The sequence below is a fragment of the Fistularia commersonii genome, chromosome 26, assembly GCF_037954325.1.
Source record: "Fistularia commersonii isolate RoL2024-O1a breed Wild chromosome 26, RoL_Fcom_v1.0, whole genome shotgun sequence".
Classification (NCBI taxonomy): Eukaryota; Metazoa; Chordata; class Actinopteri; order Syngnathiformes; family Fistulariidae; genus Fistularia; species Fistularia commersonii.
In genome coordinates, this window is record NC_141309.1 from 9,821,378 (window position 1) to 9,835,053 (window position 13,676).

The following is a 13,676-nucleotide window of genomic DNA, read 5'->3' on the forward strand; positions in this document are numbered from 1 at the left end:
CAATGTGACATTGACTTCACTGGGAATTTTAGCAAATTAGCCCGCATCAGTGATGAGTCAGCAGCCATGTCAGCTTTGACCAAGCACTTCTCTTTGCTTTTGTCCCCCTCAGCCCCCTTTGATTTTTGTGGACCGGGGCCTTTGTGGGTATCTGACCCCTGTGGATTGAAAAAAGGAGGAGGGGATTATTGAGGGAGACCATAGATTGGGTCGGTGTGCATGTATCTGTGTGACTGGGGGGAGTGTTGAGTAGCAAGTGCTGATGCTACACAGGCCTCAGCTATTTCCTCACACAAGTTAATCCTGCTACCCAGAAGCCCCTTTGAGCTAGAGGTTTTCGGCAGTGACCAACCATGTTTGGCATAGATAGCGACAGTGGGAAGGAGGCCCCCATAAGCATGCTTGCCAGTGCCACATCATCACTGTGACATAATAGAAATAGAAGCACACACACACACACACACATCATTGCTGCTATCAGAAACAGAGCGCTGCACTCATGTAAGACCATGGATTCCTTGGAACAATTAAACCCACGTCATTACTACAAGTCGCCCAATGTTGTAGGGGATGGGTCAAATGTAGAGTCATCAAATGTAAGATACTGTAGTATAAGGTTTGAATCCACTGGAAAAACAGTAACAGCTTGCATATAAGCATTACAGAATTATATTTGGAGGTCAGAAAATATGAATTGGATCAACATTCGCTACTGTTTTGCCACTTGTGTAAAAAGAATGCAAAGTGACAAAGCACTTTATTCACTTGACTAACATGGATTTGTTTACATATCAGGCTCAACTGGGTGAGGTTGTTTAGATTCACCAGAGGGACTATAAGTCAGCCCTATGTGGCCCTGAAACACTTGTAAACATTTTGCCTTTATATGCTGATTTGAAACTGTATATAGCATTGGTCTTCCTGTATTTAAAGAAAGGTCGTCATGTTTCAGCCACGCATGCACAGAGGTAACAGTAGCACTTCAGCCATCTGTCTTTACCCCGCTGCAGTATACAGACACACTGTTTTACTCATCAGGCAAAAAAGACAGAAACACACATGAATCCACAAATTGGAGGGGGGGGCGGTGGTCTAAGGCCTTTTTTTTCTCTGTGACTGGTTCATTCCAGATATAAGCATGTCTGCAGGAGGACGTTGACAGTATAGGCTGTTGCTATTGCATCACTGAAAACAAAATTGTTTTTTGACCTTGCAAGGAACAAGCTGTTTGCATCCACTGAATACACCACGTTGGAAAGCCAAGACACCAGATAATAACAGTGACAGTAAGTAGGGTTTCCTTCATCCAGCCGACCTGGAAAGATAAAAACAACATCAGTTTAAAAATAACATTGGAGACCTTCCGTGTGTGCATTTCATCATTGCTGATAGATTTGTCATTGGTCATTTTACTACAAAAACATTTCAACTGATTATTATTACAGTGCATGCATATCCACTGCAGCTGTGGAACATAAACAACATCTATCATTCGTCCGTATTTCAAGTGCTTGAATCTAAGTTGGTCCCTCCATGAAAACAGATGTCAGATTCTTCCTCTAAGCTTACCCTTGAGGCTCCAATGTCTGTTCTCACCTCAACTGATGAGTCATGTTTGCTGCACACCATGAACACAAAGTTGTTGCTTTATACATGAAAATAAAGAAGTGCATAACAGTAGCTTTGGCACAGGGGTCCTGGTGTGTCAGCTCATCATAAATTAAGATTGTTTTACAAATGGAAGATCTTTTAAATATCTGCAATGGAGCTGTACAGACGTCTTTTGCCCTTCCATGTATAGCATTAGCAGGAACTTGATAGCCACCGTGAAGTCCCCATACCAGGACCCCCGTCCCCGCCATACCAAAGTCCGAGCATGGTCGAAATTCCATCAATAAAGGCGCACACGCACACACACGCATGCACGCACACACACACACACACACACACACGGAACCTATGCCCCGAACCTTTATAACAATAGCTGAATTGCATCAAAACATTAAATCCCCAAAAAGTAAGGTGGTAAGAAAAGCTTCACAATGTCCTCAGCACAATTGTTTGAACATCACATAGACATCTGCACAAATGCACAAGCTCACATACACACACACACACACACACACACACACACACTGCACTGGTATGTTTGTAACTCTGACACAGCACCCCAAGTTCACTGCTACTCGCCGCTACTTGGCATGAAGCCCTACACAGTCCACACCTATTTTTACATCAGCTAGAAAATGGGCAACCATCAACCTTGGGCGGTGAAAAGGAGAGGTCATGTTCTGAAATGACTGAAAATAGTATTAGGTTGCATTTGAATTGTCTACAGAGAAATACTGTAGGCTATGTTCCGACTGGCGCCGTCTTAATCTCCCAATTCAATTGTGAGACATAAAACAGACATTGAAGGAATCCAGCTTGAAAATGGCCATGGCAACTGAGTCATGCAAAGACCAGCAGAGGGAAATAATATCTGCTGCTGTTACATATTTATTTCTTTTCCGGATCAAAGAGCCCCTAGCTGTAATGTTACTTTGGACCAGTTCCATTGAACTGTCTGTCTGTCTGTCTGTCTGTCTGTCTGTCTCACTCTCGCTCATTCCGTATGTGTTTTTCCAGATCATGTTCTATTCACTCTCACCCAGACGTTTTGGCAGATGTGTTGCCAAAATTTGCCAGAATGAATAAACTTATGAATCAGGTCACTTCAAGAAGCCACGGAGAGGATAACAGCAGGCTGGAATTATAGCATACCTCTCACTGTGCCACACAACATGAAGTAGAACATGCAAAACAGATTTCTGCGCTTCTCACTACAACAGGCTGGGTAGGTCGAGGGTAGAAATGGCAGCTTTCTCCATCACTGATATCCTTCCGCTGTTGTCACGTCACTAAGGATGTAGTCAGATAACACAATCAACAAAATTATGCAAGGGGTATAAAGAAAGACTAAACCGTCTGGTACAAACCACAAGTATGCAGTAATTAATATCATGTTAAGTGCTAAATTAATAACACAAATAGCTGGGTGTCAGGGGATTTCTTTAAATAGTGCCAGTATCTATGGCCAATTTGTAAAATAGGAGAGGAGTCAGAGCATAAGAGCGAAGAAGAGTGAGAGAGAGACAATGTACCAAATCTAATGGCGAGCCGCAAAGCCAGTCATAACTGTGGCAAACTTGGAGCCTTCGTGTCTTTTTGCAACTCCCTCTCCAAAGTCCTTGGTCACCTTATGTCCCGAGGAATGCTGTTTCACCACTTGTCTTATTTTAAACCGCTGTACCCTGTGGAAGCTGCTCAGTTTCCATTTTTAGCTGTAGCTGACTCATAGCAAACTCACTCTGCTCAACTGAACCTCTTCCTCTTGATGCTTGCTCCAATTCTACTGAGTCACAGGGAGCAAGGCACCCCTCCCTTCACCCCTCCTTCCTGCTCTGACCTCCCTCCGTGTGTCTGACTCCTGAAAAACAACAGGTGCAGCGGGGCCTGCAAAGGGCGGGCTGTCTGGTTGGCTGTGTGTCCAAGCTTTCCAGTCACTCCTTGCTGTTATTTCAACCCCCTCTCCTAAACATGCAGCACATTGGACCCCTCTAAACTCCTTGCCACTCCACATTTATCTCTGCACTTGTCATACCTCGGCCTATAATTTTCCAATGTCCTCCATGTAAGATGCACAGTGATAGAAATGTTCTAGATCCTGCCTCTTCCGGCCAGATTTGACAAATTAAGTATATAAATAAGGCTGGATAAAACATTTTTTTAAAATGTAAATGTAAATGTAAATGCAAATGTAAATGTTTGTAAGGAACAGGCATGGTGCACAACATTTCTGTACTGTTTCAGTTTAATTATACATGTGTTGCCTTTCGATCAGTAAACTGCTCAGTAAAATCCTTTCAACCCATTCAGGAGAAGTAATGCAAACAAATCATCGGTTGGCTTAAAATGCATGCAAAGGCATGAAGCTGCAGCGAGAGCCAGTCATAAAATGTGTTGCTACTTTTCCACACTGTAACTCAATTTTTGCTCTTACTTTTGAGATATAATTGGGACAAACAGGTTGTATTTGATATTTGTATTTCTAAACAAAAGATAAGAGACTTGTTTCTTTCTTACCTTATACTAAATATTACCAATTTAATTTTTTGATAGATCAAAGTCTTGTGGGATTAAGATAAAAATCAGCGTCATATTCTATATTCTTCACAATGAGTGAAAGCTGCTGAAGTATCAGTGACATCTCGGTTGCAGATCAATTAACTCACTCAGCTACTTGACCGTATCTTTTACCTTAACATCTTTTGCCAATTTTTGGTCTGATGGTCATCTGTTTTGCACAATAAAAGAAGCCTTATTACGATGAGCGGCTAATACCCAGGGATGTGTACGAGTTCAAGGAGCTGCAAGAACTCATGACGGCACAGTTTTTGACACGCCTGTTAAAGGCCATGTAGACATATCTTAACAGTTTTGATTACGACACACTGCTCAAGGCTGCAAAGGTAGCTGATAATTTACATTCTTCACATAAAATCAGGATACGAGACAATTAGTGGCTTCTTTAAAAAGGGGAATAACGACAAAAGAGTCATTGATAAATCAAGGATAAGTAGAACCTCATCAGTGAACTTCCATACTCTAGCTCATGAACATTGGCTCTTTCCCTTCCCCGGTAACGTCATGAGTACGGGAAATCTAGTTCCCCAGTTCTACAGAAAAGAGAGGGATTAGGGTTGCAAACAAGTCACGTTGTCATGTAAACCCTTGAAGGGTTGACTCTGATTCTGCTGCAGGGGTGCTGATAAAGCAGGCTTAAAACTGCTCACTGATTCTGTATCACAGAGGATGTTTGCTGCGTGAGGAAGGTGTGGCTAAGACACCTGTTACAGTTCCCACAGGTACAGCATTGGGCCAGTCTGTAATTGGAGTCAATCTGCATTAAACTGCTGCTTTTGATGCATCTGATTGAAGGTTTTGATCACATTCAAATTTCAAAATAAAACATGGTTGTAAGAACTAACCTTTATATTGGACATGTTGCTTATGCTGTAGTGCCTGAATAGCGATTGCAAGTTGTAACATTTCCGTTAGGAAAGGATTTGGGCTATGACAAGGTGATGATGAGCCTCCCCTTATATCTCTGACTTGCTGCAGAGTCATGGAGGCTAATATCACTGTGGAGGCTCAGTCGTGACTGGAGGCTTCTCTCTGTAAGCGGTCATAAATCGCATTTCAATTTCACAGCATTTTGAAGTAAGAGTGTTCCGAGAAGAATTTTCAGGAAGCCTTGAAAACTTTTTCTGCTCTTTTCAACGGGAAATATGTCCAATAATAAAATTGAATCGCTTTAACACTGACTTCTTGGTCAAGGAGAGTTAGGCCAATGTTGTGTTAAACTGGGTCAGCTGACAAGTATTAACTTCAAAGAAATATAAGAGGGAATGAAAGGTATTCTGGATGTGCCAACAAATGATCATATAGACACAGTTCGCACCACATGGTTTATATCGGCAAAAGTCCACTATTCATGGGGCTCGGTTGAAAAGTATTCAATTACCTCTTGATTTTCTTTCTGTGCTCAACACGGTTCTACAAAATTCTTTGCCCCTGACTTTTCCCATGATTTTCAAGAGGAGACTCCTGAGTCGCTTTAGGACACAGGCCACCCAGTCCGGTCTGCTCCAGTTCTGTGAGTCATCTAATCTTTTGGAGTGGCTGCTAAAAAAAAAAAAAAGAAAAAGCCTTTCTCATTTCATCCAACTGATTCAGGTTTTGGCAGCCAATCTCTTTCCCTCCAAATGGGGAGAGACGCAGCATCAAGAGCTGCCGTGTTCATCCTCACTTTGAGTGGACGGGGCGGAACGTGACACACACCGTATCATCTTCTGACCGTGTCTCTCTGCTCAGTGGATACCATGAATATTGCAGGCAAACGATTTCTTCGCAAGGTCAATGTTAAAAAAATCTGTCTATTTTTTTATGATGTCCAGCTTTTCCGACAATATTCAGAATTCGATAACTGTTGAGAAAACTAGATTTCAAACCATCGAAATTGAGTAAGGAGACTTGAAAGTTTCATGACTTGTTTGTTCTGATGCAGCCCCGCATTGTCGGCTTACATTCTACAAAATCATTCTTACATCATGCTGTTTGAGGCAACATATTTTATCTCTAAACCAAGTCAGAGACGGGCAAAACAGGAATGAGCAAAGACGATTCAAAGAAAATGAGTAGAACCAGGGAATGTATGTTTTGGAAAAGGAAAGAAAATAATCTGATTTAAATTCCTTAGTCAAGAGTCTGACTGCAAAAGCCCATTCCCTGTAAACTAGGTAATGAGAGGTCAGAGATAAAGCATTGAGAAATGCTATCAAAAGCTTGATAAATCACGAGTTAAATGTCAATATTAATTCTAAACAGCAGCATTTTACTGCATTTTAGCTGAGTTGAGTTGTAAAAAATACATCCTAGGTTAGTGTGGAGCAGTTTCGAGCTCATAACTGAATGTGATCCCCCCAAATCAAGAAATGCATTTGTTTTACCTATTTTGTTCCTCTGGACGATATATGATCACAAGTGCCTGATAAAAAAAAAAAAAACTGACAATGAAAGCATTTAGCGCTTCTATGATCATTTTAATTCACCTTAACTTCTTGGTATTGTTATTCAAGGTGAAGTATAGGGACAATGTGAGAGGAATCAGTCTATAATGCACGGAGTATTCTGGCCTCTCACTGTGATCGTATTGGTCTAAGGAGAATTCAAGGAATAAAGATACTTCACTTCCCAAATGAAAACAAAATTTGTGCTTCTGCTTTGGTCTTTCCTACTTACAGTAACTCCATTGTTCTGTGTTGTTTCATCTATGACTGCCTTGCTTTTGCCATTTCTACTGTGACACACAATAACGGAAGTTGTTTTCATATGCAGTCAAAACCAGATCAAGCCTGTTGCTCTGCCTGACATTCTTCCTGTAACTGATGTGTGTTCAAGGACTTCTGGATCAAACCGGCTATTTCTCTGGGGAGCGGGAGTAATATGGTGCCTTTCTCTCCAAGATGTGTCATTTCTGTCGTCACTGAAAAGGTCACATGTCTTTCCAATGAGATCACCCGAGGATCCCTCTGTACTGCTCCTTTGACTTTCTCTCTATTCCTTCCCTCTTCACTGCTGTTTCCCTTTCCATGGGTCTGTTCTCCAGTGGGTGTGTCCGTAAAGTGCTGAAAGTGATATCTGGAAGACATATAGCCTACTTTACCTCTTATTGTGCTTAGATGATAATCTATAGATATCATATATGGTATCTATAGACTGCATCTGCACCCCTGAGGCCAGAAACTGGTCCTTATGACTCATAATCGTTTATTATTTACTTGTGAATGAGGGACAGGTCTGAATCAAATTTAAATGGTACATCATCTATTTGTCTAAAAAGTACACATTTTGCAAATCATAATTTAAAACAACTTTGGTTTGCTGATGGTAGTGTCATTTATTTTTTCCTGTTTTTGTGTTACACAAATAACTTTGAGTCACAGAAGCCAGAAGAAGCCAGAATGCAGAATATAGTTTAGGTAGGACCCTGAGAGAACCCAGTAAATTTTGAAGGAAAGGGTGATTAGAAATCGAAAGACAAAATAAAACACATCAACAATTATGTTACAAAAAAAAAAAGTAAAAATAATGACTATATTGTTTAGATGTCTTCGTTGTGTAACCTGTTAACAATTCCATCTTAATCAAGAAAATCAGCAGCCATCATTTAAAATCTATTTGCTTTAACAAACCCACCTGAGTCATTGTGTTGATGCTCTTGATGATCCTTGAGGGGGGTCGCAAAAAAGTACCTGGTATCACATAAGGTGAGAGGAGAACAGCAGTTGCCACAGCAGCAAAACAACCCATCGGCAAAAACTGGTTTCAGCCTGCTCGATTCTGTGAGGTGTGAAGCCAAAAAGTTGGAGGAGAGTTGGGGCTATGGGGTCACAAAAAGCCATTTAAAAAGCTGGCCCAGCTTCTGATGTGACTGTTAGTCATGGCTTGGGTCTCTCATTAAGATCTGTATTTGAAGTAAAACACCTCCTCACCTGTCCAAATGCTAGGACTATATTGGGCTGCAGGAAAAGTTAAAACGTATGCCAACTTTCTGTCACATAAAAAGAATTCCTACAGTATAAACAGTCATGCATGAACGCATTGAAGATATACTCATGTACTGCATGCTTGTCTTGAACATTTTTGGGGTTTGCGTACACAGACAAATACACACAGTTAATAGATAAAATGCTTGGATATTCATGCAAAAGCAGAAGCAAAAATTTTGCAGAGCCGTCAGTCCTGCCAACCAGACTGCATAGTGCGAACAAGGCAGGGTGTCATGCACAAACATGATCTGTTAACTTGGCTCCATGCAGTCTTTATCCTCCCCCTTGGACTACCATGTTGACAAGGCAATCTCTGCCTCCTACTTGGCAGAATCATATTCCGGGACAGTGCCCACTCCAGTGTGGCATGGGGGAAAAAAGTGCATGAACAAACAAAACAAGAAAAAACATTTTAAGCCTCTCGCTTGAAAAGTCCTCCACCTCTGCAATACAGCTGATAGGTGCTGCTCTTTCAGTAAAAAATGTACCAGCTGCACTGACATCAGGCATCTACAGTACGGTTCAAGATAGCCTGTTTGCCCCAACACCCCTGGCTAGACATCCATAAGCGTATTCTATAATCTGCCTGGCCTCTGGAGGCATGGGATGGAAAGAGACAGAAGGTCATGCTGTCTGACCTGTATCAACCTTAAAATAAAAACTTTGTCAGAAAATGAAGGCTTCTAATTTTAAAATGCTCATGTGATCGCAAGTAAAGAGCCATTTAAATGATTATTCCACACATTTGGAATGTGTTTACTCCTAAATAAGAAAAAGACTGGCAAGAAGACCACAATTATTAGAGTAGCTTTCCACAACATACATTATACGGTAGGTCAATTCTCATGCAAAATCTTTACAATATCATATTTGGGGATCATTAGCTTTACAATTTTATATTTAGGAACATTTTATAGGTGGTTAAATAAAACAGTTTAATAATTTGCTGAATTATTATTGATGCTTTGCTGGTCTTTGTGCTTGTTTTGAGAGAGGTGGATGTATTCTGCCCAAGAGACTTAGGGAAGAAAATTAATCCACTGAATGTATAAAAACATTAATAATGAACCACTTAGATGTAGGAAAATTGATTTTGTTGCTTTAATTCTAGTCTTCAAGCTAAACTGACTTCCACCATCCATCATCTGCCACTTATCCTGCACTTGGGTTACAGGGGATGCTGGGGCCTATCCCAGCTGTCATCAGGCGAGGCAGGGTACACCCTGGACTGGTTGCCAGTCAATCGCAGGGCCACATATACAGACATTCAACCATTCACTCACTCATTCGAGACAAATTTCACAGTTTTTTTCCAATTAACCTGCTGCATGTTTTTGGACTGCGGAAGGAAAGTGGAGGAAACCCACGCTGACACAGGGATAACATGCAAACTTCGTGCTGTGAGGCCGAAGCGCTAACCACTGCCCCACCGTGCCGCAAACAAACTTAATCAAATAAATCCTTCTAATCATTAATACTTTTGTGAGCCCTGTTTGTTTACTGTACAATTTCAAACTATTTTTCCCCACTGTTCATAAATGTGGAATAGAATGGTTGAAAACCACTGTGAATTACAAAAAGAATGAATGAACCATTAATGTCTGTGGAGGTTTTTAGTCATCCAGGTCATGGTTAATTCTTGACAAAATCTTCTAATGGGGCTTCTTTAGTTCAAACTCACCATTGATAATCAAATGAACTGACCAATTATAAAGAAAGTGGTATTAAACTGTAGAAATGATGACATCAGGCATCAACGTCTTTCTGATCTAAAGACTCAAGAATAAACAGATGCTCATAGTTTCCTAACAGTTACACCATTAAACAACTGAAGTCATCTGATACTTTAGAAACATTGTTGGCAGTGTAACACACTCTGGTGCTGGGGCGTTGAGTGTGATGAAAGTGACCATGAATGACAAGATACTCTAGAGTTACTGGCTCCTCAGAATTATAGATGCAGATACTCTGAGCTCATCCTTGAAAAAGGTCATCATTGTGCCTCCCGGTAAGTTCTCATTACTGTGTTGTCTGTTATTGCATAACAAATAAACATTATTGCTTTTATTATGAAAAATGCAACCTTTATGATGATCATTTCTAAAATCAGCCACTGCATGTATAAAATACAAAAAAAAATGTTCTCTTGAAGAATTTCATCTAAATGTTTCCTTTGAAATAATTTGTCAACAGATTGTATTACATTGCACGCATCCAAGCATTACTAATTTAAGCTTCTGCTGGTATGGATTTGTGACAAATATATCATAGATATGAGAACTGTAACTCAATTGTGTAATACACAAAGAAAACTTGGACTCCACCTTATCCTGAGCTTGTATTTAATTCCTCAGAGGTCTAGTCGGATACGTACATTGTTTATGTTGGGAATCAGACTGTTGCCTGTTATGCAAGTAAGGTATGTACACATGACAGCAAGTATATAGCATTTGACGTATTCTTGTAATTAAGCACTAATCCGAGTTAATTTCCCATATCGACTTGGAAAATTGGCTTACATCATGTTCGAATTACTGACAGAGAGCTGATTGACTGATGACATTACACTTATACTACTAAGTCATTTCAATTGAGTTACCTGGTCTACTTTGTAAGATGTTTTGGTGTTCATGAACTGCATTTAACCTTTTGTGTGCACTGAAGCTGAATACAATGAGAGAAAAGTCGACACTATTCGAACATGTAAAAAGATGGAACTGAGATGCCACATGGACAATCTTTCGATGTTAAAAACATTTGGAAAATAACTTGATAGATCAGAGGTGTGAATACAATTTGGGGTCTTTTTCTGTTTTTAATTTTTCCCGTTCAACATGTTCAGTTCCTTTTTTTTGTATCTACTGGAGTAATGAAAAACTGTTGCTGTTAAGCATTATGTGGGCTACTGGGCCACCCCGTCTGAGATTACAGTAGATATTGTCTGTTCCAGTAAGAAGTCCGCTTCCACATTTTCCATTTAAACAAATTTAAGTGGTCGATTAATTTACTGACATTAGAGAGAGATGAGACAAAGTGAAGAGAAACAGAGCAGTCAAATTGTAACATTATCATTTTTCAGAAAATCACACCCATCTATTTAACTGTACTTGTCATCTTCATTCAGGATGTCACAGCACACCTGAGGGTATTCGTTGATCTGCTGCAGCTTTTCTGACAATTTTTTCTTTTTGAAATAAAACACATTTTGTAAAAGGTGAGCTGAGTGAGCTGTTGAGAACCAGCTTTCTTTTTTCATGCAGTCTCTGTTCTCCGTTCTTTACTCCAGATTGATCTAGGGTTCATTAAGCAAGAAAATGAAAAAAAAATAGATGTTGCCTTATCTTTAGCTCTTTGGGTGCGCACACACACACACACACACACACACACACACACACACACACACACACACACACACACACACACACACACACACAGCCAGAGAGAGAGAAGTGAGTTCCATACAAATCTAAACATCTTGAGGAGCCCTGCATTCAAGTGACCGCCTCCAACTGATACCACAGTGACAATTCCCATAACATTTTCATCATCAGACAAATCAAATCATACTTGTCTTTAAGCCTCATTTCACGGGATTTGACCTTCCAAATTGAAAAGACCTCTGGACCATACTGACAAATATCACCAGAGGCACCGGTTCATTTGATTAAGCTGAACATGTAACTGGAGTTTAAGAAAAAGATGGTGGTAGAACCTCTGACAAACAAATGAGCACCAAAACATTTCTACAATGCATAGCAGGTGGTAACCCAGACAAGATTAGTGAACCATGCAATCAGAGTCAGATGAAGGAGACAGTTCATATCAGATGCCAGACACTGTGTTAGAACTATTAATTTCCATGCACTCTGCAGGACCAGTTACTAGACTAAACAAACCAAGCCAAGCATTTGTCAAACATCTGAGATCAAGGATAAGATGAGCTGTGCTTATACCTCATTCTGTCCATCATAGAGAACATACCTTAGATAGACTATTACATGCACATTGCCTTCACAAATAGTCACATTTGTTTGTTTTCGACAGCTATTGTTTCAGAAGACTACAAGCAGTTTTCTAGGTTTAGAGTAGTGTTAAGGACTGTCTCAGAAAATTAGAGTATTGTGATAAAGTTCTTTATCTTCTGTAATGCAATTACAAAAACAAAAATGTCATACATTCTGGATTCATTACAAATAAACTGAGTTGCAAACCTTTTATTATTTTAATATTGCTGATTGTGGCTTACATCTTAAGAAAAGTCAAAAATCCTATCTCAAGAATATCATGAAAAGGTAATCTTTGTTTTTTTAATTGCATTACAGAAGATAAAGATCTCTATCACAATATTCTAATTTTCTGAGACAGTCCTGTAGTGTAGTAGAGTACAGAATAAATGATTTTTGATTTTTTTTTTAACAATTTTTGTGTAGTAGACAGTGCTGAAATAGTGATACTTAGAGCTGCTGTTTCTGTTGACTCGTCTTAATCTTTCAATAGTTGCTTTTTCAGCCCGGGTTCAGACACGATATCATTGTACGTTTTTTTGTGAGCTGCTGCTCGAAAAGATTACTGTGAAACCAAACTGAAATGATTCACGATTTTTTTTGTTTTTCAGTCCATGGCTCTCTATTGCTTAATATCCACACTAGTCCTGAATGATATGATTTGAATTGAGCAGTGATACAGATTTTAATACACACACACACACACACACACACACACACACACACACACACACACACACACACACACACACACACACACACACACACACACACACACACACACACACACACACAAACAGTTACTTTTGATACCGTTTCAACAAGCATGCAATATATCGGTCTAAATAGTTTTTCCTGATGGACATATAATTGAAATTATATGTTTTATAGCTAGCACTGTATCAGGATGCATCACGGCATAGAAATAATTGCGTACGTGTAATTGACTGAGGGATAGAACTGAAGCAGGACCTTTGTAATAATACGGTTACCATCAAGAATGTTTACAGTGTAACTACAAACTATTCGGAGCAGGAGATACCAAACCCAGGGGTAGATACAATAAAACAGAGGAGTCTTGTTGAATGCATGGATTACTCTTGGCTCTTATTTCTCATTAAAGCTATGATTTTTTTTCCAACACTCCTACTCTAACGGTTGCACTTTGATGGGCACAGTAAAACAAAAACTGTACTGTGGAAACTAACATCATCACATTTTAATTTGAGTGAAGAAACACATGCTCGCTACAAAAATCTACTATCTGCAAACTTGCAACATCATGCAGATTCACTATCGTGTTCTTTCTTGAGAAGTTAAAGTGGCACGATGTTGTGCAATCCGTAACAAAGCTCAAAATTGGAGCTGATGGAGCACACGGGGTAACAGGTGATTGCGAGGGTCAAGTTCATGCCGGTTTCCGGATCAAAGTTGCTGTCATGCCTGGAGAAAAAAGAAAGAGTGTTTGCTCACATTGTATGTTCATACACACTTAGTTATTTGGAGAGCAGATCCAAGG

At 39.9% G+C, this 13,676-nt stretch overlaps 1 protein-coding gene and 1 long non-coding RNA gene across 2 annotated transcripts in view; both read right to left on the reverse strand.

Moving 5' to 3' along the window:
* Positions 1-673: 673 nt before the first annotated feature.
* LOC147218524 (uncharacterized) lies at positions 674-8,556 on the reverse strand. Its single transcript, XR_015108823.1, has 3 exons — positions 7,801-8,556; positions 2,764-2,900; positions 674-1,315 (listed from the first exon to the last, which is right to left on the reverse strand). It is a non-coding gene; the product is annotated as an uncharacterized LOC147218524 (long non-coding RNA).
* A 4,750-nt stretch (positions 8,557-13,306) lies between these two features.
* Positions 13,307-13,676, reverse strand: part of adgrv1 (adhesion G protein-coupled receptor V1) — a 98,520-nt gene continuing 98,150 nt past the window's right edge. Inside the window, exon 97 of the mRNA XM_086174148.1 lies at positions 13,307-13,600. The gene's annotated coding sequence lies outside the window, so the exon portion shown is untranslated. The remainder of the gene's footprint in view (positions 13,601-13,676) is intronic.